Source organism: Phodopus roborovskii, unplaced genomic scaffold, assembly GCF_943737965.1.
Source record: "Phodopus roborovskii unplaced genomic scaffold, PHOROB, whole genome shotgun sequence".
NCBI classification, from domain to species: Eukaryota; Metazoa; Chordata; class Mammalia; order Rodentia; family Cricetidae; genus Phodopus; species Phodopus roborovskii.
Window position 1 is genome coordinate 25,640,225 of NW_026125391.1, and position 25,944 is coordinate 25,666,168.

A 25,944-nucleotide genomic window follows, 5' to 3' on the forward strand; every position below is an offset into this window, starting at 1 on the left:
CAACAGGTTTAAGTTTTCAAAATACATTCAACCTCTTATTCCAGATTGGTAATTTATGAACACCAAACTTAACACCATCTTTGGCACACTGAAGCATCTCAAATAGTCCTAGCATACTTTATTCCCTATTAAGACTGTATATCCCCTTATCATTTCATTTAAGAAAACCATACAGTCCAAACAGTTCTTGTGTATTCCACCAAAATTAATTTTTCAATCACTTGTGCATCATAAGAGATTACATCTCATAACATCCAAACATGAGTTAGGAAAGGCTTTGACAAAAGTGACTTTTGTTTAAGTGTCTTCAGTTTCATTTAAAGCTTAACATACTGAAGCATATAGCATTTGAGGAAATTATATTGAAGCCTTTGTATACTCAGTAGTACCCGCTTACCACTAAGTTATTCTCTTTTTAAAAAACGTGGAAGAGCTTAAGATACAAATGAAGCTGTAAACAGTGACTCTTAGATACAGTTATGAACTAAATGAGAGCCTTGCTTTTCTGAATAGAAAACAATATCTGCTAGAAACTCTGTTCACATTGACCTTGAATCATGCCTGCAAATAGACACATGTTTTGTTGATCTACAAAGCACGTAAAAAGAGTGTGTTCTGCTGTCAGTGTTCAGTAGTGTATTTTGAAAGAGGAGTTTTTCTGTTTCAAGAAAATTAGGTAGAATAGAATTTGGAGGTGAGAAATTTTGGCAATAGCTTGAGTAAGTACTAAGAGTTGAAAGAAACCTTAAATTATAATGTTATATGTATAGAATGCCTGAGGTGTTTCTTTAGAAGAAAACACCCTTCCCTCAGGTTTATTATTAATAAGTGGTTTCACTTTCTGTGTTAATATTGTGATATATATCTTCTACTTCCCATAATAAACCCTCCCTAACATATCTCATATCCCTATAAATAAGAAAACCTATCATTTAGACCATCTCAATGCACCTAGCATTCAAATGTCAATGTGACTGAAAACATGTCAAATATTAATATTAAATTTAAAATACAAAGAAGATTGAGCCAAATATATGTTTAATGAAAATGCTGAGCTGCATTTTTCTAGACCATGTAATAATTTAAATATAAAGTTGTATTTCAAAACATAGAAAGGAAATTTTGATAAACTGAAAATCTTTTAAAAATGATATACATAGCAAGAAATTCCAACTATTTTTAAAATGTATTCACAGTTTGTGGGTTTTTTTCCTTCTTGTGTGTGTGTCTATATGTACTTTAGAAACATACAAAAGCTTAATGTTTCCTGGCCTATGGTAATTCTTGTCAATGTGACTGTTGAGGAATTCTGTGATTTTGTATAATGATTATGTTTTTAAATGTCTAAATTGAAAGGTACCTACAAAATATTTTTTCAAAAACACAATCCTTTTCTCTATGAACTTCCTTATTAGTTTATATTCATGGTAGATCTCAGTGGCTTAACTTCCATCACAACTTTATGATTTATATGGTTCCTTAAGTTGGTTTTTATTATAGAGTTTTCCCATTGTCCATGATGACCAATATGTCCTCAAATATCATGCAAAACAAGTTCTGTCTATCCCTTATACTCAATTTCTCAGACCATCTTTAACATCTTCCTGCCTCGCTCTACATTAAGCCCAACTAATTCTCCACACGTCAACTAATACTTAAGCATATCAAAAACCCTTCACCATTGTCTTTAAGACAAAGTCTTCACCCTATAGTGATATATGTGTGCACTTGCATACTATTTCCACTGCTTCATTCATGCTCCATCTCATGGTCATCACTCTCTTTCCCCCTCTTCTGAGCTATATGGGGCTTCCTTCAATCCTCCTAAAGCTCTTCTTTCTTCCCCATAAGAAGATACAGGTGGAAAAATCATCTGTAGCTCCTCTCATTTGCGATACCCTTCCTTGCCTACCTCATGCCCATGTTGTCTAGCCAAACATCACTTATCAATAGAACCTCCTTGGCAAACCCATTGCTTGTTCATGATATCATCAAGTTAGAGTATATGACTACACACTTATAGCAACTGAAACACATGCCTTAGAAATAGGCATTTAGCCTTAATAGTTACCTATTCCATTAATAGTTTTCCTTGTAACTCTTAAGCAGCCTGAAGTCAAATACATTATGTAGTGTTTACTGTATCTTCAGTGTTTTCACAATATCTACCATGCAGAATCCCATCCTATATCTGTACAATGGGACAAATAAGGGAATCATGTTTCCAACTACAGTTTCTGTGGAACCATATCCATATTTCCAAGCCTAGGGACATTTAGAAGAAAGCAAAGTAAATCATTGTGTCCAGCAAATAAATCATACATAGTAAGCTTCCTTTTGTACTGTCCAAAGGGAGGAAAATCTATATTTCTCTTAAACCTTATTCTCTTTTATGGATTTATGATTATCTATGTAATCAATTAATTTGTTATTTAAAATGTGCTCAATGTCATAAAACAAGAAAGCATAGATTTTAGTAGTGCAGGAAGGTTGGAGAAAAGGTCCTAGAAAAGATGAGTAAAAATAAATTCTTTTATAATGAGTTAAAGAGGACACATGAACTAGGTGAATACATGCAATTTGTTCTTACAGCTTTGCCTGAATCTATAAGTAGTAATATAATTGATAGGGCCCGGTTGACTCAACGTCTATTTGAGAAGACCTTTGAGATTCAACTAAAATAAGAACATAAACATCACTTATGAGTGAATACCTCAGCTCAACTAATGACTATGAAAATGAAAACATTTTTCAAAATAGAGAAGGTAGTAAAGATATTAGTGTAAATGTAAGATAATTTGCAAGAAAGGCAGCCAAATAGAAGCAGTCATAAATTTCATATTACTGAACATCAGATGTTAGTAATTTCATGTAGCATCTTCTTCAATGCAAAGATAATCTGAAATCAAATGACATGTCAATTTTTGTAAATGTAATAGCAGAAAATCTGATGATATTTGCTACATGAAAATACATAGTTAAATACATAGTTAAATAGTTTAATACCATTTGTACTTATAGGAGATAAAAAGTCAATAACCTTTCTGGACACTGGTAGTATGGTGAACACAATGTTAAACAGAATAGAGAGAGAATGCTGTGTTTTATAGTCTGGGAACTCTGGGCTCAACTGATCTTACTGCTTCAGCTTTCTAGTGCATGGAAGTATAAGAAGAACACACAATAGCACTTTACCGAACATGTTTTTTGTTGTTGTTAATGGTGCAAATCCTGCTTCTATAATTTGTGTAAAAGATTTCAAATTGTTCAGGTTCATTAGGACTAACTATATTTTATTCTAACTTTATGACTGTAATGAAAGGCTATGTAGGGAAAGAAGTAATTGAAATACATTATTTTAAGTAATGTACTTTGTTTAAAAGTAGAACACAAGAAGTGTTCTAGACTTTAATTATTAATAAGCACAAAATATATACTAGGTACTATATTAAACATACATGTGTTTTCAATGTAGTAAAATATATTTAAATAATATACCACAAAGATGTTATAAAACTGAAAAACAAGAAATAAAATGGGTTATTAGTCTCAAAATTAATGGTGATATTAACTTTTAAAATATAAAGAATTTAGTATTATTTTGTTAATTGTATTTAATCTTATCCATTGCTTAACATCCATCTAGACCTTATATGCACTATAAGGTACACAAACTGGCTCACTTCAAAATGTCATGGACACACACAATTTCTAATGTCTTAGGTATTTATTTTTAGGAAAAATATTTGGTATGTATGTAATACAAAGGACATAGGATCATGACATAAAGTTTCTATGGATGGGAAAAGAAAGAAGAAGCAGAATGACAGCTGACATTAGGAACACAAACCATACATAAAACGCAAGTAAAGCTGAAGATGGAGCTCTTGGAAGAAAAAAATTAATCTCTAAGTTTTCTCAACAGAAGGAAGGATGCCATAAATGTGACTCAGTTTTAAATGATTTATCCTTTGTGGGTTATTAATAGGATCCAAGATTATTTTCAACTTAACAATACTACAAATTCTAACTATAGCAATAGTTTAATCAAATGTCTAGGATCGATGTAAACAGATCTCCTTGTTAAATGGTTAAAGGATGGTAGTTTAACTGGATGTGGTTGCCCTAGGAGTAATTCTTCTGCTAGAGAGCATGAGGGACATGGATTGTTGAAGATTAGAAGTTCCCTGGAACACAAATGAGGCTCAAGACAGCCTAGGTGGTCGAATGAGACCATGTCTCAAAAACAATACAAAAAGGATGCTCATTTGCTCTCATTCCTTTTCTTTGCTGGCTTTAGGAGTGAACAAAGAACACAAACATCTGTCACTGAAAAATAGCATGGGACTCCTGTTTTGACTTCATCTATACATTATCACTTTTACATGTATAGATAGACTGATTGATTATATCACCTCTAAAATGTGTGTGTTTTAATCCTCGGGCCCCAAATCCACAGCAATCCATCTCTCTCATTCTTCCACATACTAGCATTACCTGAGTGCATTACCATCCCCAGCCAAGCCATCATCTTTTAATTATTCATTATGAGCCTCTATTTCCCAATGTGTTAGTGTTAAGATATGAGTGAGTTATAAAACAAAACCACCATTTGAATCTGATTATTGCCCTTATGAACAACTCCTTTTACTCCATATCTTTTCTTTGTGCAAAGACTCAGTAAAGATGATGGTCATCTGTGACCTCGGAAGACACTTCACCAGACTCCAAGACTGCCAATGGTTTACCTTGGATTTCCCAGCCTCCTCAAATGTAAAACAAGAACATTTCTTTGGAGCTCATTCCCTATGGAGAGATTCCTTGCTCAGCCCAGATACAGGGGGAGGAGCTTGGTCCTGCCAGAAAGATTGTGACAGATTTTGATGATTCCCCAGAGGAAGCCAAACCCTCTCTGAGGAATGGATGGTGAGTGGGGTGGGGGGAGTGTGAGGTGAATGAGAGGACAGGAGGGAGAGGGAACTAGGATTGGTATATAAAATAAGCAACATTGTTACCTTCTAGTGGATGGTGTTTGCTGCATGCTAAGGAACAATAACAGGATCCACCCTTAACTAACTTCTTCCATCTCCTTCCTCCCAGGCACACTTAGGGACCAAGATTGTTGCAGTGCACTCTATACCAATAGCTTCCTCTGACTTTGTGTTGGACTTTTGTTTGTGCCATGCCCCACCCTTGCCTTTTCTCATCTTAGACTATCTTGAGTAAAGACTCAGTCACGGTCTTCCCTGATGCTGGCATTGCCCAAGCTTCAGTATATCATGACCATTCCTTGTGCATCCCACTGACCTGCTGCACTGGCAAGTTCTGGAGGGCACACCTGAGGAGATCTACACTTGAGACAGCAGTGAGCTGAAAGAAACACTGCCACATGACCCTGTACACAGCACTGTAGCAGGATTCTTGGGATCAAAGTTAGAACATAAATATATATTGCACTTTTAAAAATGATACATTTAATCACCAGAATTACTAAGCATTTCTAAGGGTGCATCTAGGATCATTGTAAAATTCACACACACACACACAGAGAGAGAGAGAGGGGGGGGGAGGGGGAGTGAGAGGGAGAGGGAGAGGGAGAGAGAGACCGGGAGATGAGTCTGGCAAACTTATTTCTTCTTTAAAGGTTAACTTAGGTTTCTCAGGGAAGTATTTCCTGTCTTCCTAACCCTTTAACAAATTACTATAAATATAGTATGTAATCTTGCAGCACTTCATAGGAGTATCTAGAAACATAATGAATAAATTCCTACTATGGGTTCTGGACTGTGTAGGTTCCTTGGGGCAAGTGCCTTGTTTACCTTGTCTACTGCTATCTGCCTTATTCTTAACACAATGTTTGTTATGTTGTGATTGTTAAAGAATTCCTAGGTATAAACTAACTCCACTCAAAGTATGTATTGCATGCTAATGCAATGGCATTTGCTGTTCAAGAATCATAAAGCAGTGTTGGTGGTGTAGCAGAGTGCCTATCAACATGTGCAAGGCCTTAGGTTTCATCAAACACCCCCCCAACCCCCATGACTCATAAAGAAGATGGTAGTGTTAACCAAATATACACATGCACTAGGACTTAGCTGTCTGCTCTTATTTGTCATTGAAGTAAGAATACGGCAAGTAAAACTCTGAAATAAAGTGTTTTATGTTTTATTCATTATCTAGTCTCTAGTGGGCCCTTGTATTGTGCAAAATCCATGTTGGCCAAGAATTAACTCCACTTGAGATTTTCTATTTCTAATAGTATAAAGAGCTAATGGTTGATTTGGTCAGAAAGACTCTCTGATGATAATTCAATTTCCCAATTCACTGTGGTCACAGGTAAAGTGTGGAAATTATATATATATATATATATATATATATATATATATATATATATCTGAGACTTCCTTTTTCTAAAGTTAATTTTAGTGAATACAGACTTTAAATGAAATGGCATGCAGAGTTCCAAGGGATACTAGTTTCTAAAGTTTATCAACAAATATACTAATGGTGTATAAACAGCATTGCCTAGTTTAGACCAAGGAAAAATATGAAAACACAATTGGAATCTAAAACATAAGACAGAAAAAATCATGAATTGCATCATGACAGCAATCAGAGACTTGAGATATTTTCTGGACTTACAAGCACTCACTGACACATAACTGACAAACTCTAAAGACCTACAAAAACCAATTTTCAACATATGAATTAAAGAATGTAGAAAGCCATTAAGAAATCAGAGAATAATGCATTATCAAATAGATTTAGAGAATTTGCAATAATGCATTATCAAATAGATTTTATGCTTTGTGAATTGTCCTACTTTCACATACAGATTATGCAGGCCAATGCTGACAATGAGCATAGATCATAAGAACCTTTTATTCCACAGATGGAAAAACTGAGGTTCTAACAGATGATGTGACTTATATAGTATCATGGACAATTAGTTGTATATGACTCCAAAGATATCCCATTTCACATTTATGGATGTCAGCACTGGCTTTTTACCAGCCTGAATCATAAAAGCTCAGTATCATCTCAAAGTACTTTCTTAGATAATAAAATATGTCATAGCCTTGTCTATAAAGTGTCTGCCTATAAAGTTTAGAGTGAGATTATCCTCTTGGGTACATGAGAGCTACAATCTTCCAAAAATCCTTGTGGAGTCACAGGGAACATATTATAACTATTTCCATTTTATAGATTAGTATGTGGAAGCAGAGGTATAGTAAAGTATTCAAAGAGATATTACAGCTGAAACCTAGCAAGGAGCAGAAATGAAATTCTCCTTTTTATAAGGAAACTCTACCATGCATAATCACTTGAGGCATCAGGTGTTCCCAGAATTCCTTGTCTTCACACCTAACCTGGGAGACAAGCCCCATTCATGACGACTAAATTTATTATCTTTTTTTCATACTGACCCACTCCAGAGAAAAGTTGGGAAAAGAAAGAGGGTTTAAATTATGAATCAAAAGACAATGCACTCCATTTCTTGCTGGGAAGAGGGACAAAACTTTGAAACACATCACATCTGATTTTATCTCAGCTTCATACTTGTTCCTTTTGACATCATTCTAATCTTCTCTATCCATTTCTAGAGTTCAGTTATCACATTGCTTAATAACTGAAACATCTATTCTTTCTAGACATACCTCATTTCCCAAAAAAGACAACTCATTTTTTTCTTCTCTACATTATATAAATAAACCCTGTTTTGTTTCAGTTTTTCTTTTGTTTTGTTTTTTTTTTTGATAGCCATCTAAATGTGAGCTTAGCAACCTGGCTCTACAAACTCAGTTCATTAGCATTGGCTGAACTCTGCGCATAATGAATCAAGTATGTGGCACAGGGATCTTACTGTAGGAACAAATACACTTTGGGGATACAATGAACAAAAACAACTGTTATACACCAACCTTCCAGACCAGAGATGGTGTGCCATAAGCATATAATTTGCCACCATGCAAAATGCAGAAATTCAGAGACAGTGATGGATTAGAAGTAAGAAGCTGTGCTGTAATACAGTGTTTTCACTTTGATCCCAAACTAAATTTCAGCAAAATAATAACTAGATAAAAATGTATCAATAATGAAGAGGGTTTTTAATTAATAATTTCCTTTATATTTACAACTTCAAATTACAAAAATTTCTTAAATAAATACACTTTCCAAAAATATGTGATCTCTAAAGTAATTAGGGATATGACTGACTAAATATTTATGTCACTAGACACAGATAGTATGCACAATAGCAAACACTGAATGAAATATGATGCAAACTGGCAAGGTTTTAAAAGCAATATATAGAGATAATACATATTTACTAGAATATTTTTAAAATGACAATGGTTTATAAGTGCCAAATTTACATATATTTTAATTTTGCTCACACTGCTGGCCTATAAAAACATATGAAAGTCTTCTATCAATTAAATACAGTTTCTTAAAGTACTGATATGTCCCGATGTCCCTGTTGGTTTGCTCACTTAATGCACAGGGAAGACACCAACAAGGGAAAGGCTCTGTTCCTGACTAATGTTTCTAATGCCATTGAAAAGCCTCTGTGAAACAGCAAACCCAGGCATTTCTGCCGCCTGCTGATGACTTTCTTGTAAACGGCTGTGAAGTAGTCACAGAAGGCCACAGTCTGACTACTACAAGGTTCATTGGTGCTTTACAGAAGAATCTACAAGCTCCTTTTGATAGCTCAGCTGGTAGAGCAGAGGACTGCAGAAGAATCTACGAAGACTGCATGCCTAACTTGTTGCTGGTTGTTTTTATTCTTTGCTCTTTGGGCAGGGGGTATTCCACCAAGCTTCCAAATAAATCACACATGGAGGCTTATTCTTTCTTATAAATGCTTGGCCTTAGCTTGGCTTATTTGTATCCAGATTTTCTTAAGTTAAATTATCCCATCTAACTTTTGCCTCTGGGTTTTTAACTTTCTCTTACATCTGTATATCTTTCTTTTACTATTATTCTGTAGCTGGCTGTGTGGCTGTGTGACTAACCCCTAGCATTCTCTTTTTCTTGTTCTTGCTCCTCTTTACTCTCAGATTTCCCTTCCTGCTTGTTCTCTCTGTCTGCCAGCCACACCTATCCTCTTTCTCTTGCCTAGCTATTGGCCATTCATCTTTTCATTCAACCAATCAGGTGTTTTAGACAGGCATAGTAATACAGTTTCACAGAGTTAAAAAAATGCAACCTAAGGGAATGCAACACATCTTTGCATCATTTAAGCAAATATTCCACAACATAAACAAATGTAACCCATCTTAAAATAATATTCTACAACACTAACTGGCATTAGAACTTTCCCTCTTCATACTCTTCCTTCCAATAGAGAGCACTGTTGAGATATCCAGTTTTCCTTTATGTACAAATTTGTAGAATAACTTGTTCCTACTAGCTGTGTACACTCTAAGCATTTTTGTTCAGATATTGTCCCATTGGATTAATTAGAAATAAAGACAGCCTTGTGCATTTTCTCTGTCTGTGTGGAATAATTTCTTCCCTAAGCATTCATACATTTGTTTCCCAATGCAAAGAGACAGGGTATCATATCAAAACACCAGCAGCAAAAAAAGAAAGCAGCAGAGACAAGCAGATAATCTCATGTAAACTTACCCTGATGCATTAAAAGTCATATACTATGTTGTAACACATGCTAAAGAGGTCCTTTGTGCTAGCTGTGTATAGTGCGAGACAGAAAAGAGATTTAATAGCTACAAGAACAGAATGGCCACCAGCAGACACAGTGATGGCCAGAATAAAGCAAATGGAAGCAGCCCATATTCTTGTGGATGGCATTCTGCCATATTCTAGACATGAAAAGCTTGCCTGCTCTCTAAACCAGAATGTCATAACAACCAAGCTTATCCACCCCAATAAGAACTTAATAGAAACATATTCTCTGAGGCCTCTTCTCCGAATTTCACTTATAAAGACCCAGAGAATGGTGAAGCTGGAGTTTCTATATCTCTCACGATGATATTTTCCTGCTTTTCTGAACACTCATATTGTTCTCAGGGGGAAGAAAGCAGAGAGTACCTCATGTATGAGGTGATACAGTTGAGTGTGACACTGACATCTCTCAGAGGAGAAAAATGAGCCTTTTTGGCTGGAAATTCTAATCCCCCTTTCAATGGACTCACATTTATATCTTTTCCTTGTGATAGGAATGCAGATTTTTATCTCAGTTGATGAGATGAGATTTGTCAACTATGCCCAAATAGTAACATGTCTTCGATTAATGAAGAGCAAGAAATTGTAGTGCTGCCATCCACTTTCAATTTTATTTAATGTTTTTCCTTTTATATTTAATTTTTTTCATTTTACATACCAACTCGTTACCCCTCCCTTGCCTTCTCCAGACCACCCCACTTTCCCTCTTCCTACCCTCCAGTTAGTGCCTTCCTTGGAGAGTCAACAAATCGGGCATATCAAATTGAGTTAGCACCAAGACCCTCCTCACTGTATCAAGGCTGAATAAGGTATCCCACCGTAGGGAATGGGCTTCAAAAAATCATTTCATGCATGCAGGATAGATAGGTCCTGAACCCAGTGTCAGCCCCACACAGATTAAACCAAATAACTGTCACCCACATTCAGAGGGCCTAGTGTGATCCCATTCAGGTCCCCAGCTGTCAGTCCATAGTCCATGCTCCCACTAGCTCGGGTCAGCTGTCTGTGTGATTTTTCCCATCATGGTTTGACCCCCTTCCGCTTATTCATATGATTCCTTCTTCCTCTCTTCAATTGAACTCAAGGAGCTCAGCCCAATGCTTAGCTATGGGTCACTGCATCTGCGTCCATCAGCTACTGAATGTAGGTTCTATGATGAAAATTAGGGTAGTTAACAATCTGATTATTGGGTAAGGCCACTTCAGGCACTCTCTCTACTATTGCTAAGTCTTAGCTAGGGTAATTTTTGTGAATTCCTGCAGATTTCTCTATCGCCACGGTTTCTCCCAAACCCTATAATGGCTCCCTCTATGAAGATATCTCTTTCATTGTTCTTCCCCTCCATCCCTCCTCCAACATAAGTCCCTCATGTTTTCTTCCCCCATCCCCTCCCTTCTATCTGCTCCAAGTTTACCCAGGAGATCTTAAATATTTTAACTTCCTAGGGCCCTCATGTGTGTCCTTCTTACGGTCTCCCTTTTTACCTAGTTTCTCTGGGGTTGTGATAAAGGGCAAAAATCTCCCAATAAGATATTTTTTAAAATTTTGTATACAAACACTGTGAAGTTTAAGTTATAAATTCCAAAATTAGTCCCATGCTGGATTCCCAGCTATCCGTCTGGGGGCCTGTTAGCTCCTCCTTGTTAGGTCAGCTGTCTCTATGTTTTTCTGCAACCTGGTCTCGTCCTTTCCCTCTGCATCTGGATTCTAGTTCTACTCAGTGTTTAGGTATGGGTGTTTGCTTCTGTTTCCAACAGGTACTAGATGAGGGCTCCATGATAGTGGATAAGTTAGTTGTTGATCTCACTATCTGGGAAAGGCATTTATGGTAGCCTTTCTACTGTTGCTCAAATTGTTAGTTGGCGGCAGTCTTGTAAGTTTCTAGACCTTTCTTTAGGTTCAGTTTTCTTTTCAAACCAATAATGGCTCCCTCTTTTATGTTCTCTCTCTCTCTCTCTCTCTCTCTCTCTCTCTCTCTCTCTCTCTCTCTCTCTCTCCTATTTCTACCCTAACTCAATCTTCCTAGTCACACGTGCTTTCCTCTCCTCCCTTCTCTTTCTCCTACTTCTCTCTCTCTCTACTCACTGTCCCCCCCCCCACTTTCCATGTGCTCTGGGGGACTTATTCCTTCCCCCTTCTGTGAGGGACTTTATATGAATCTCTTAGAATACACCTTGTATCCTAGTTCCTCTGGTGGTGTGAATTATAGGCTGGGGGCTCAGACTGTGGAACCAGGATGTATTGCTGATGCACAAAAGGACCTTGAGGACACATCCCCCATGGAGGGATACTGCCTTAACCTAGAGACAGGAGAGAAGTCCTAGTCCCTAGTTCAAATGACTTGACAGATTTACATGACCTCACCTGGATGGCATTGCCCTACATGTCAAATTGGGGTGGGGGGATGGGAGGGGAGGGTAGTCAGGGTGCATGTGAGGGTGCAGAGAGGGTAAGTGAGAGGGAGGGAGGGAGAGGGAACTGGGATCGACATGTAAAATAAAAAATAAATAAATTAATATAAAAAAGATTTAAAAGTAGAAAAAAAATAATTTTATATTGGACAGCTTGAAGTAAATAAACAAAAATAAATTTTAAAAAATTCCAAAATCATTTCTCACCAACCAGCAACAAGCATGGCACCATAACTCCATGGGTACTATATATATATATATATATATATATATATATATATATATATATATATATATATATCTTGGCTATAACCAACAACTCTCTAATGAACTTAAGACTCAACTACCAAGAGGAAAGTCACACCTGGAAATCTAGTTAACTTCCAAAGCTAGAAAACTCATGGATCTTGGAGAAGAAGCTACAACCACCACTTTACAAAATCTCTGACTACATTCTAAATATTCATCCTTATACTCACAAATGGAGCAAAATAGAACAAGAAATGCTGTGGGGTCCAGTTCCAAAGGATACATTCACAACACAATTCCTGCACCTACAGCCTAATGAAAAGATTGTAAGAGACTGTGACACCTTGAAATATATGATCCCCACAGGTGAAATTGATCATTATTAGGAGTATAGCCTTATTGTCAGCTCTGCCTCTGTCTGATTCTCTCTTCCTCCTTCCCTCCTTCCTTCTCCCTCTCTTCCTCCTTCTTTCTCCACCCCCCATTGTCATGCTTGTGGATAAATGTGTAAGCTCTTAGATACTACTCCAAAATCAGGATTGACTCTCAGCTACCTTGCTTATCACCATAATGGTCATGGACTCACCCTCTGAAACGGTAAGCTCACTCAGCATTATATGATTGCTTTTATAAGTTGCCTTGCTCATGGTTATTTAATTGTAGTAATCAAAAAGTAACTGAAGCAGAGGTAGAGGAACAAGAAGTTTGGTGTGACAAGAGTATGCGTTTCCTAAAATAGTCAGAGAAGCTCCACCTTTGGAGTCGCATCAATACAACTGCCTAAACACAACCTGAACAAGGATGGCACCAATTATAATACAAATAAAGGAAGGGGAAAATATCCTGAAGTCTCAACTCTCAATAAGATACAGGTAATGAAGGAACATTGATGGAAGGAGAAATAATGTTTCCTGATTAATTATCCATTACTGAGCAGTGAGCCCTGAAATCATATCCATACAAGTACCATTATATGAACTATACCATTATATGAACTAAACAGGCTGTAATTGCCAAAAGTGTGGAGAGGAAACACCTGATAGATGACAATTGGGCTTCCAACCCTGTCTGTATGCATTAGAGCTTCAGTTTTCTCATGTGTAAAGTAGATGCTTATACGGATATAGATGTAAGTATGTGGGCCTCCTTATGAAGTGCCTAGCATGTAGCTGCCATTTTTTGATGGTGTTATAATTGGCATAGTTTATTGTGTGTAATGTCAAGGAATGTATAGTTTGTGCAAAGTAGTTTTCACTATCAGATCCCCCAAAAAGGATTTAAGTTAGGTGTTACTAAGGATAAAATAGCAAGTTGATAGTTATTTCCTAGGATGAATAAGGACATGATTGTTGAACTCATTACTGGTTATGTCTACAAACCTTCAGTGATATATCAAAATCACAGAATTTTCTTCATCTCGGAGGTTTGTGGATAGGTAAACCCGGAAGACAGCCAATATAGGAAAGAGAAAAGATGTTCTTCATTGGTGCAGGGCACATCAAACGAAGAAGCCTTGAATACATGAGTCCCAAGAGAAGATGGAATGGTAAGAAGCATGGTTCATTCAGCCCAGAAACATGGTGGCAAAAGCTGCCCCTGAGAATAGTCTGTGCTTCAGGGAGGTATGGAAGGGTTATTTTAATTTGTCTATTGAGGTTTCAGAGAACTCTTCTTCAAATAGCATATTGAAATGTTAGCCTCCATCCCATAAGGCAGTGGCAGCAAAGGACATAGATATTTAAAGGGAACCAGACACTGTGACCTGAAGGAAAGCAGCCCTTGATATACAGAATGGGGTTGGTGAGCAGGATGTTCACAAGTGGCCTTAAAGACTTTCTGTAGTTAGTAGTAAAGCCATAAACACAAGACTTTGGCCATCTTAGTATTGGTATTTTGGCTTCTTGCGGGGAAACTAAACTTAGCACCATTACCATAAAAAACAAAATTATTTCTTACTTGGTCATACCTTTAGAAGGCACCGGAGTCATTGACTTGGCATGCTCCTCTTTTCCTCTTTCTAAAACCATCTTACAGTTCTTTGACATTTTTATTAAGAATTCTAGCTGTCATCTGTGGGGACCTTCATAATTAAGATATTACACTTGTTGATCCATTTGATGTTTCAAGCTTTTCTTTTTTTCCTGCTACACGCACGCACGCACACACACACACACACACACACACACACACACACACACACACACACACACTTCTTACTCTCTTGCAAGTCAACACATCAATTGTTAGGCTCTATTGACCTTATACATGGATGAAGTTTGAATTCACATGACTAAGCTAATGAACACTGTTTCTAAACATGCACTTGAGTGCAAATAAATGCTTCTCCAAGCATGCACCAAGTATTTAGAGACAATTATCATGTCAACGGTGGTGTCCTGACACTCATTTGGTAAAGCCTTTATGTCCCAGTACATCAGAATTCGATTGTGTTTGGATCTCCACAGCTAACTGCACTTGTCACTCTTACAGAAGACCTGGGTTTGGTCCCCACCAAGCACTTGTTGGCTCACAGCTATCTGTCATTGTAGTTACAAGGAATCTGATGCACTCTTTGGACCTTTGCAGCTAATATACAAGGTTCACATACCTACATGTGGCCAAAACATGCATATACATAAATTAAAACAACAACAACAAAACAAATCTGTAAAATATAGCCTTGAATTGCTAGTCTTTTAAATCAAACACACAAGTAAGAAGTAACTAATCTAAACAGTCCCTTTTAAGGGGCCCTATCTAGTGACTATTCATCTTATAAGAGTTGGACACATGAGGAAACAGGAGGGATGTTCACACACAGAAGAAAGATCAGCTGTGAACTGAAGAAACACACCTCAGAATAAAGCAGCCTTGCAGACAGCTGAGGCTGGAGGCCTCTACCTACAAAATAGTGAAAAACGAAGAGCTACTGTTTAAGCCACAGTCTATGGTACTATGTTATACCATACTTAACAAATGATTCAGAAATTATATATCATTTCCAGATCATTGTATAAGCTTACTCACAAGTCCTGGTATTAAGCCACAATAGCATGTTATTGTTAATTGCTAATATACTTTATAAATGAGTTCTGTTTGAGATCTTCAGTTCAGAGAACAATGATAAATCTGTGTCAAGATGTCATAACGAATACTGGCATCTGGTATGTTCATATGAAAGGGCAAAGAACTATGCTAATCTCAATATCATATTTATTTAAATTATTGACTTTATATTAAAATCACATTGTGTTCACTTCTGGTTTGTGGCAAATCATGGGATCCACCACCAAAGATGTAGTAGTTGGCATCAACTACAAAAGGAAGTCTAAAATCTACAGGTTTTTGCATTACATAAGTATATATGTGCTGGCATGTGTGGTTCCATTGTGTACATAGAGGAATTTTTACAAAGGAAACTATCTCTTATTCTGTGGCATTTCTCAGATTCCCCCTCAGTTTCATCTGCAGCTGCTTGTAGCTGTACTCGCATAGATGAGAGTAGTTCCATTTAAATGTTTGCCAATAGTTTTCCAATTTATATACCACATTTCAGCATAAAACAATCAAGACAGCACTGTGTAAAACAAAGCCTTACATACACTGATGATTAAATGAGGTGAAGATTCTCTTACAGAAACATGCTTATGGTTTCTTCAATTTGGTAATTCTGTGAAATCAGAAAATGCTTATTGTGTAGATTTTCAAAATTCTAGAAGCAAATCCCAAGGCCCAAAGCCTTGCCTGTTTGCTAATTCTGATTTCTATCCTCACATTCCACCTAAAGAAGTTTGTATAAATAAGCACCAAAAACAATAGTAGTAAATAATTACAATTAGTTTTGGAGGGTTTACAAAGTATTTATGCAAATTAGCAAGTAAGCAATTTTATTGCTGAATCGGAAAGACTATCTTCTAGTCAAGACTTCAGCCCTGTTGAGCTTATCTTTGATGCTATCTCTGATGTCTTTTGAGTTACCTCTGAATAATGATGGCAAGTGAAATCTGGACTCAAGACATACCAGGTCCTGACAGGTACACAGCTCATGAAAGCAGCAACAGGGTGACGGCCACTATGACACTTATCAGGGATAATGAAAGTGCAGCAAATGGATGGATGCCCGATGCACCAGTTGCTGGTGACCAAAAAAAGTCTTGAACTTTCCAAAATCACTTATGCCTTCTAAGGTTTATATGGAATTTCACCTCTTCTACCTATCCATCTATGCAAGCAGATTTCAAACTACATTTGGGTGTCTATTTTACTTAAAAAGATGATTGAGAGAATGGAGCTAACCATAATCCTGCCTTTGTGTTCTGATCTGCTTTGTTGTTCCTGGAGATTTCCTACTCTGGATGAATTCACCCATCATTTTCAACACTAGTGTCCTTTTAACTCCATCTTCCAGGCTGTGGTCCAAGTCACCCCGGCACTAATGTGTTATTGCCTACCTTAGTCTAAGACATGCTTTCTGAAATCCTCTAGCCTATTCTTCACATTGTATATTGAATTAATGTTTTTTTCCAATTAACTGAAAGTTCTATAAAAGTAAGGTGTTTGTTTTTTATCCCTTCCATGAACCAGAGTACTTTCATGAATATGATAGTTTTTATGTGATATCTTTGAACAATTATTTGATTAAGTGTAATTACATCATTTACCCCATCCCTTTTCTCTCTCCAAATCCTCCCATGTACCCTGTTACAATTATTCTCTTTCAGATTTGTGGCCTCTTCTTTAATTGTTGTTATATGTTCACATATGTACACACACATGTATCTCTAAATACGTAGAATATTTTGAATCAGTTACTAAACACATCAATAGAGTGCACCTTCTAAGACACTTGTCTCTTCCACAAACCTCTGTTCTCACACACCTTGCTTAAAAAGCGAAACTTAGCTCTGCAAACACTAACAAACCCATTTCATGCTCCTAGTCTCTTCTTGATCCAGGCTTCTGATATTGTTTTATATTCATTCTAAACCCTGCCATAAATCCTTCTGAATCACTATAGCAACTTCAATCATTATGGCTTCTCTCCTCAGTGCAGTGGAAGAGCAGAAGTGAGTCAACAATAAGACTTCAATGCAGAATTCAATCCCGGAATATAATTTGACAGTGACTTTCCACCAATTATTAGTAAATATATTCAACTTGAGTTTGGGTGAAAAAAATTGGAAATCAACAAAGCTTGAAATAGTAATAATTTCTTTAGAGTAGAAAGAGACCACATTCTCTCATAGGAGAAATGCAACAATGATGAAATAGACAAAGATGGAGAAAAATAGTGTATACAGTACTGATGACATTAACTGGGACTCATGCCAAATTACAACAGATATTTTGCTTTTTGTCCTACTTTTATTTGTTAAAAGTAAATGTGAGGAAGCTGGGAACCTGGACTAAAAAACAGTAGCACAGTCAGTTCCTGTTTCTGCAAGATATCTGACCAAGTATTTTATTTGACTAGTCTTTTGTAGACCAGCCAACATTTTAAAGCAAAATTCTATGGTGCCTCATGTTTTAAGAAACAGTTTGTATTTGATAACTAAGCTAAGGTATCACAGCATGATACAGTATCAAGTACAGTTGGCTTTTAAAACATTTTCATTCTCAAAATAATTTAGTTGAGCAGTATAGTATAAGTAGCACTTCTTGCGAAAATGACAAATTCCCTTTAAACAGAGTGCTTTTCTTTAGGTGGTATTTTTTTTAATACTTAAAATAAAGGGTGAAAGATAACCAGAGACAATTGATACCATTAAAGAAAAAAAGCAGAATAATGCCCTCATGGGCATACCACTAAATCTGTCCAAGGCTTATCATACCAATAATATGGAGTTATTTTATTACACGATGTTTTAAACTAAGACACAGTTCTTGTGAAGCTCAAGGGGCCATTTCTTAACAGTTTCTCCCATGTGCTATTAAATATAGATGGCACTTATTATTTATAGATTATATAGAATCATGGACTCTGAGAAATGTGAAGACCTTTGATAAAGCCTTGTCTACTCCCTCTCAAATGTGTGATAATCTAGATTGATTGGTCTCTCAGGTCTATAGATTTAGAAGAAACAAAGAACAATAAGCTCATGGAGTTGAGGTATGTAATTTCATAAAACTGAGTCCACTGAGTCTTCCTTTTTCTAAATGAACTATAAAACTACAAAATAACACCATCATAATTCATGGATGAATGCAATAGGCCTTCTTGCTTTGGTTTGATTAAATACAGCAATATTTAAAACCATGTTGCTATTGTATTTTATGTGGTACCTGGGATTGAACTTAAGTCCTCATGTATGTTAGGGAAGTGTGCTTTCAATGAGGCCTTGCTCCCCACACATTTTGTTTTGTTTTGTTTGGTCTTCTCAGGAGGTATTGATACATTGCCCATGTTGTCCTCCAAAGTTAGCTTTCTAAATAGGTACACACCCAGGACTAGAGACTTGTAATACATGCCTGTTTTCATTCATCATTACATTTATCTGGCAGTTTAATGCCTTTTAGGTCTGGTCAGTAAGTCAAAGCAGGTGATTGACATGACAAGTCCAACACAAACAATGAGCAGACACGTAAGTTTTCTATTACAAATGTGAAAGTTTACCACAAAACTCTTACATGACTAGCATAAATGCAGTACAGGTAAAAAATAATGGGATATAAAGTCCATTATTGGTTTCTGTGGCTGCTTGCTTTGTTGTGATAACAAGAAATATTTTTACACATGAGATCATTGGAAAAGAAACAACATAAACCAGAAATGCAAGAGGGAAAGATGATTTAAGGAAGTAGGAATAAACAATAAGCAAACAAGAAAACAGTTACTTGGGATCTGAAAGATGATTTTTTTCTTTAGAAATAAAACTAAAATCTGCTCATCAGTAAGGATGGATTATGAACAGTTTAATATATACTAGTGACATTTTAAAATATGGCACACATCACAATCATTATCTGAGTATTGTTCATTGTTCATATCATCGTCTCAGAGTCAAAATATACCTAACTTCTGAGCACTCAAAGCACTTGAAGAGGAAAACAATATGATAATCCTACATCTACCTTGGTATCTCCAAAACTTCTTTCTTGGCACAGTATATATGTCACTAATGGTCCTATGACTCTAATGACTAGGCTTTGTTATAAAAACTCACTAGATTTGCCTCCTAACAAAGAACTGTATTACAAAAAGCATTCTTAAAACTTAGCCATTTCTCCTTTCTGGAGTTGACAGCCCCTTATTCAAGTGTTAGATGTCACCTTTCCTGTCTACTTCATGTCACTTTCAGTTCTCATCTTTATCCTTAGTAATAGAGAAAATGGGATTTCGAATTATAAAATAACCTCCCTAATGTATGCTTCCTCCCATATATACCTCAAATCCAGTAGGATAAAAACAACGTTCTTTGGTGTCCTCCCCCCAAACGCCCCGCCCTTTTCCCCCAGGTCTAACAGATAGGAAGACAACAAGGAATCAGGTCACAACACTTGGCTGCATAAACCTTAAGCAACATCCGAGGATTTTGGACCTATGGTAGGATCTAATTGCACAATGTGGATCTTAACACATAAAGTCAATGAAGAGGCACAGTAGTGAGTCTCTTGGTACATTGAGTGTAAGGCTTCAGGCATTATGCTGGCCTGCCCCTGTCACCTGGCAGAATGCACTCAGGCAGTACCCTGGTCAGCCCAGGTTTCCATGACTACTGGTCTGCAAGCAGGTGAAAAGGACACCTTTAAAAGAAAGACCCCACACACTTAAGCTCTCTTTCTGCTCTATTCTCTTTCCTGATGTTCCCCTGGGGCAGAAACAACTTTTCCTGTTGCCATTGTCTTCTGTCATCTCTGTCTCTGTGTCTCTTCACCTCTTTCCTCATTCCCCCTTTCCTTTTCTAATAAAACTTCTGGCTACCTTTGCCTGTAGTGGAATCTTCCAAGGTTCCCCTCACACTTTATCATAACACTGAGAATTGAGAATCAAATGGATATTTAAGAAAAGCATGCATTTTAAAAAATGTTAAAGATAGACACTCTGTACTGTGCTCTGCCCACCTGCTACTACGATCTCTATAATGCTCGTTCGTTAAATTCCAAATGACTCTCCAATGTCCAGCTCATGCTTTGCTCTTCCATGAAGGTAGCCTAAATCATTATTTACCAACTCCTTTATTTAAGTATTTTCTAAACATATTTTTCTGTGTCACTCACTTAAAATTGTACCCTTCCTAGTGACACTTCTCTAGGATGCTGTCTCTGAATAGCTTTTGAGATGGAAGATCTACAGCAATTACTTGTTTGCTGGGGTCAGGAGCAACACTTTGAAGTGCTAGGAAGCATTTATCTCTGTGTATGTGACCTCATTTCTGACAGCTAAGACAAGTGAAATTTGTTTCCAGAGTAAAATACAGTAGTCACATTTATCCTTAGACAGTATGTTCCTAACCCTTAGTAGATGCCTTAAACTACTGAGTCCCTAATGTGTATATGATGATATGATTTTATTTATCCACACATACTTAGGGCAAATTTTGATTTATATTAGGCACAGTTAGATATTAATCCATAATAACTGTTGTAGTTTGAATGTAATTGACCTCCATAAGCCACAGGGAGTGGCTCTATTAGGAGGTGTGGCTTGGTAAGAGGAGGTTTGGTCTTTTTGGAGTAATTGTATCTCCATGGAGGTGGGCGATGAGGTCTCATATATACTGAAGCCAAACCCAGTTTCTCAATGCAGTTATTGTTTCCCTCTGCAAAATGTAGAAATCTCAGTTATCACTCCAGCGCCATGCCTGTATTTTATTTAAAAATGTGGAAGTGGTTTGGTCTTGTATTTGCTATGTCCTTGGTTTTAGCCAATTATAAATTGTTTAAAATAATAGTTAAAAATAATAACTATTAAATTCAAACAAACAAAAATAATATGTATTATTATTATGTTCATAGATAGGTATGACAAAGTAAAGTAATTAATACCTGAACTGTGATCAAAACCCAAGCAATGGGGTCCTGACCATTCTATAATTGGTACTACAACTGCCATATTAAAAGAATAAAGCTCCAATTCAACTCCAGCAGACACACTTCCTGGAAATGCACAGGCTATTCCAGCTTAGAAAGTAGGCAGGGTAATTATGGATCTCTACCTCTCCCTCCTCTCTTCCAAATCCCATCCTCCAATCTTCTTCCCAGCTTTGTAGCACACTATCTGCTGTAGACTTTCCTTCCCACACCAGCCACCATCCAGTGTATCACCACAGATTTTTTTCTCTCTAAACTTCCTTTCTCCCACTCAATGCTTTATCCCAAGTTCCCAAATTCATCAAGCATTTCCTAACAGCCCAAAATCTGCTTTGTAGACTTCTCAGGTAGGGTAATTGTAGATCTTTAGCTCTCACTCCAGTCCTAGACGTACTATCTCCTGGTCTTATTCCCAGCTCTGTGGAAGACCAACTGCTAGACTCTCCTCAATCTTCACCCCTGTTCCCAAGGACTAAGTGGATCTTTGTAGAATACTCTACTTTCCTTCCTCCAGTGGACCCATTCAGCACTATCCCTACTACCATCCACATTCCTATGTGTCAGTTCCCAAAATCTAAAAAAACATTTTGTCCTGAATCCCCACACCTCCTAATAGTGCTACTCCCTATGAGCTTATGGGGGTCAATTACTTTCAAGATCCTCAAAGAATTTCCTACTTAATAACACACAGTCACCCACTTCCTCCAACAAATCATAGAAGGTAATAGAAACCAAAGTGAGAACCACCCAACAAAGACAGGACCAGATATCAGAACCAGCAATTGCAATTTTCCCAAACCCAGATGCCTAAACACCAGTGTAAAAGCACAGTAAATAACAGGCAGGACAAAGAGTCTCTACTAGAGCCCTGGAAATACCACAGCAGGCCCTGTGTGTTGCAACATAGCTAAAGCATAAGACAAAGAGATCCTTAAAGAGGAAATGAATCCTTTGAAAACACAAACCATGGAAGGAAAGAAATAAAGCAATTCAATACCTGAAAGTGGAAATTAAATTAATAAAAAAAAACTCAAACTGAGAATAGATGGAAGTTAAGAACTCAGGATCTTGAACAGGAATCGCAGTGGCAAACCTCACTAACAGAGGAGATGTAAGAGAGAATTGCAGCAATGAAGACAATGGATACTTTTGTCAAAAAGAAAAAAAAATTAAATCTAAAAACTATTCTGGCACAAATCTTCCAGGCAGTCTTGGACACTATGAAAAGACATATCTAAAAATAATAGAAATTGAAATAAAAGAAGAAGAAATTCAAGTCAAATGCACAGAAAATATTTTCAACATCATTGTAGAAAAAAATTCCCATACCCTAAAGAAGGAGATACTTATCAATTTACAAGAAGTGAGCAGAAAAACAAATAATCTGACTAAACAAGAAAATACAGTCCCCTTAAAACATATCGATACATTCAGCATACAAAATGCAGAAAGATTATTAAAAGTTACAAGAGAAAAATGCCACATAACACATAAAGCCAGACCTACTAGAATAACACCTGACTTGTCAAATGTAAACATTAAAAGCCAGAAGGGCCTGGATAGATTGTCTACAGATTCTAAGAGACCACAGATACCAGGCCAGACTACTATACCCAGCAAAACTTTCAATAAATGCAGATGGAGAAAATAAGAAATGTCATGTGGAAAAAAAAAAAACCAAATTTAAACAATATCTATCCACAATCCAGCCATATGAAAGTGGCTAGAAGAAACACGCCAACCTAAAGAGTTTAAGTACACTCAAGATAACACCAAGAATATATAATCCTAAGCCATCGAAACAAAAAGACAACACACACACACACACACACACACACACACACACACACACACACACACACACATATACACAGAGAGAGAGAGAAATAAAAAATAAGACCTAACATCCACAATAATAATGAAAACAACAAGAAAATAATAGGAAACAGCAAATATCACTCCTTGATATTTCTCAGCATCAGTGATTTGAGTTCTTTAATTAAAAGAAAAACAGAATGGATGTGAATAAAAGATCTATCTTTCTGTTGTATCATAAAAACCACATCTTAATATCGAGGATAGATATCATCTCACAGTAAAAGGATGGAAGAAGAGATTCTAAGTAAATGGAGCAAAGGAAAAGGCAGGTACAGCCATTTTAATGTCTGTCAAAATATTCTTCAAACCAAAACTAATCAGAAGAGATAGAAAAAGACACACATACCCACTAATGGAAAATCCACTGAGATGGTACTGCAAATCTTAAAAGTCTATACACCAAACAGATGGTATTTAAGTTCATAAAAAATACCACTATAGCTTTAATCATATATCAACTTTCACATATTCATAGTGGGAGACTTCAATATCCCTCTCTCACAAAGAGACAGGTAATCCAGACAAAAACTAGACAGAGATATTCTAAAGCTAACTGAAAACAATCCAGCTACCACCCAGATTCAGGACTATGAGGTAACTCACCCCAATACCCACCTCATCTATGAACTGCTGAAGCATATAGAGGGGCCAAATCTGCAGATCCAGAGCTACAGGATCTCCAGAACACAAGGCAACAATAGTATATCCAAGAGGAGCCCCAGTGAGAGCACACTATCGATAGTATAGCAGAAAGGAGAGGCATTAAACCATTGCAATAAACACAAGTAAAGGTTTATGGACTAAAGAGTATACTATGGGACACACTTTGGATACACTTTAGCTTCCGTACCAGGAATATTATTATTATTATTATTATTATTATTATTATTATTATTATTATTTTATTGATGTTTGCTGTTTTGGGTTTTGTTTTATTTTATTTTTTTAGTGGGAGAGATCTCACAGGAAGAAGGAAGGCAATGAGAGATAAGTGGATACATAATGTGAAATCCACAAAGAATGATTAAAACAAACAAACAAATGGACCTAACAAATATTCACAGAACATTTCACACAAATAAAAAAGAAATACCTTCTCATCAGTACTTCATGGAACTTTCTCCAAAACTGATCATGTATTAGGAAACAAAGCAACTCTCAACAGACACAACAAAATTAAAATAACAATTTGCATTTTATCTGGTCACCACATATTAAAACAGGTTATTAACAACAGAAATAACAGAAAGCTTACAAACTCATGGAAAGTGAATAATTTTTTGCTGAAAGAAGAAATGAATGAACACAAAAATTAAGAAAGAACTTAAAATCTTCCTAGAATTGAATGAAATTACATATACAACTTACCAAAACTTATAAGACACAATGGAGGTGGTTCATAAAGGCAAATACAAAGAACTAAGTGCCTATAATATAATTATTTTTAAGAGATATAATACTAGTCGCAACTTAGTGGCACACCTGAAAGCTCCAGAACAAAAGAAGAAAGTAGACACCAAAGAAATAGAAAGAAATAATAAAAATCAGGAATAAAATCAATAAAACAGAAATAACAATAGCAAAATATAGTAAAGAGAGTCAAAGAAACAAATGTTAGTTCTTTGAGAAAATCACTAATACTGACAAACCCATATCTAAATTAACTAAAACTAAACAAAAATGGAGAGCGAGAAGATCCAAATTAACTCAATTGCAAATGAAAAGATGGAAGTAACAACAGACACCATGAAAATTCAGAGAATCATAAGGACATACTTTAAAAATCTGAACTCTACCAAATGGAAAATCTAAAGGGAACCAATAATTTTCTTTATACATACCACTTACCAAAGTCAAGTCAAGATCAAATAAGCAATGTAAAAAGACCTCAACCCCTACTGAAATAGAAACCACTTCAATAAAAGTCTTTCAACCAAAAAAAAGCCTAGGGCCAGATGATTTTAGCACAGAATTTTACCATAATTTGAAAGAAGATTTGTAGTCAGACTTTCTTTGGAATGACATATCCCAAATAATGACATGGAAACTTTTTACTAAGTATGAAACCTTGGCCTTATTTTAGGATTATTCCCAACTAGCAAAGTAACTGATTTGTATTAATCTACTTTCTACCAAATGGCTTGTTACCTCTCCTCCATACAGTATTCCCAACTTCCTCTGCTTCTGAGTGGCAAGATCTCCTGTCCCAGATTCCTTCCCTGTTCCTCTCTCTACTCAGAAGTTCCCCCTCCCCTCTACTACCTAGCTATTTGCTGTTCATCTCTTTAGGAAACCAATCAGAAAGTATTTGGTAAAATAGTGATATATCTTCACACAGTGTGATCAAATATCTTGCAACCCTCCCCCCCCAGGGCTCCTTTTTCTCTTCTAAATGAAAAGGAAAGCTTAACTGCAACATAGTAGAAATAGATACAACAAGAACAATTATCAGGTATGAATTACATTCACAATGTACATTCCATTTGTATTTAGCTAATTTGGAGAAAGTAATTTATTATCTATCCTATCTTGGTGAGTTCATAGTTTTATACCTAAACAACTTTCTTTTGTAATGTTTATTACCATCCTAAAAATACCTTTTTAGACTCTAAAAAAACCAAGGCTTTTATGTCTCTAATCCTTTATACAATTTACAACTCTTTTATGAGTTTCTTATTTGAAGTTG

General features: G+C 36.3%; 1 protein-coding gene across 39 annotated transcripts in view; it reads right to left on the reverse strand.

Annotated features, from left to right (window-relative positions):
- Nrxn1 (neurexin 1) overlaps positions 1 to 25,944 on the reverse strand; it is a 1,037,700-nt gene that overhangs the window by 125,724 nt on the left and 886,032 nt on the right. The gene's annotated exons all lie outside the window — the stretch shown is intronic.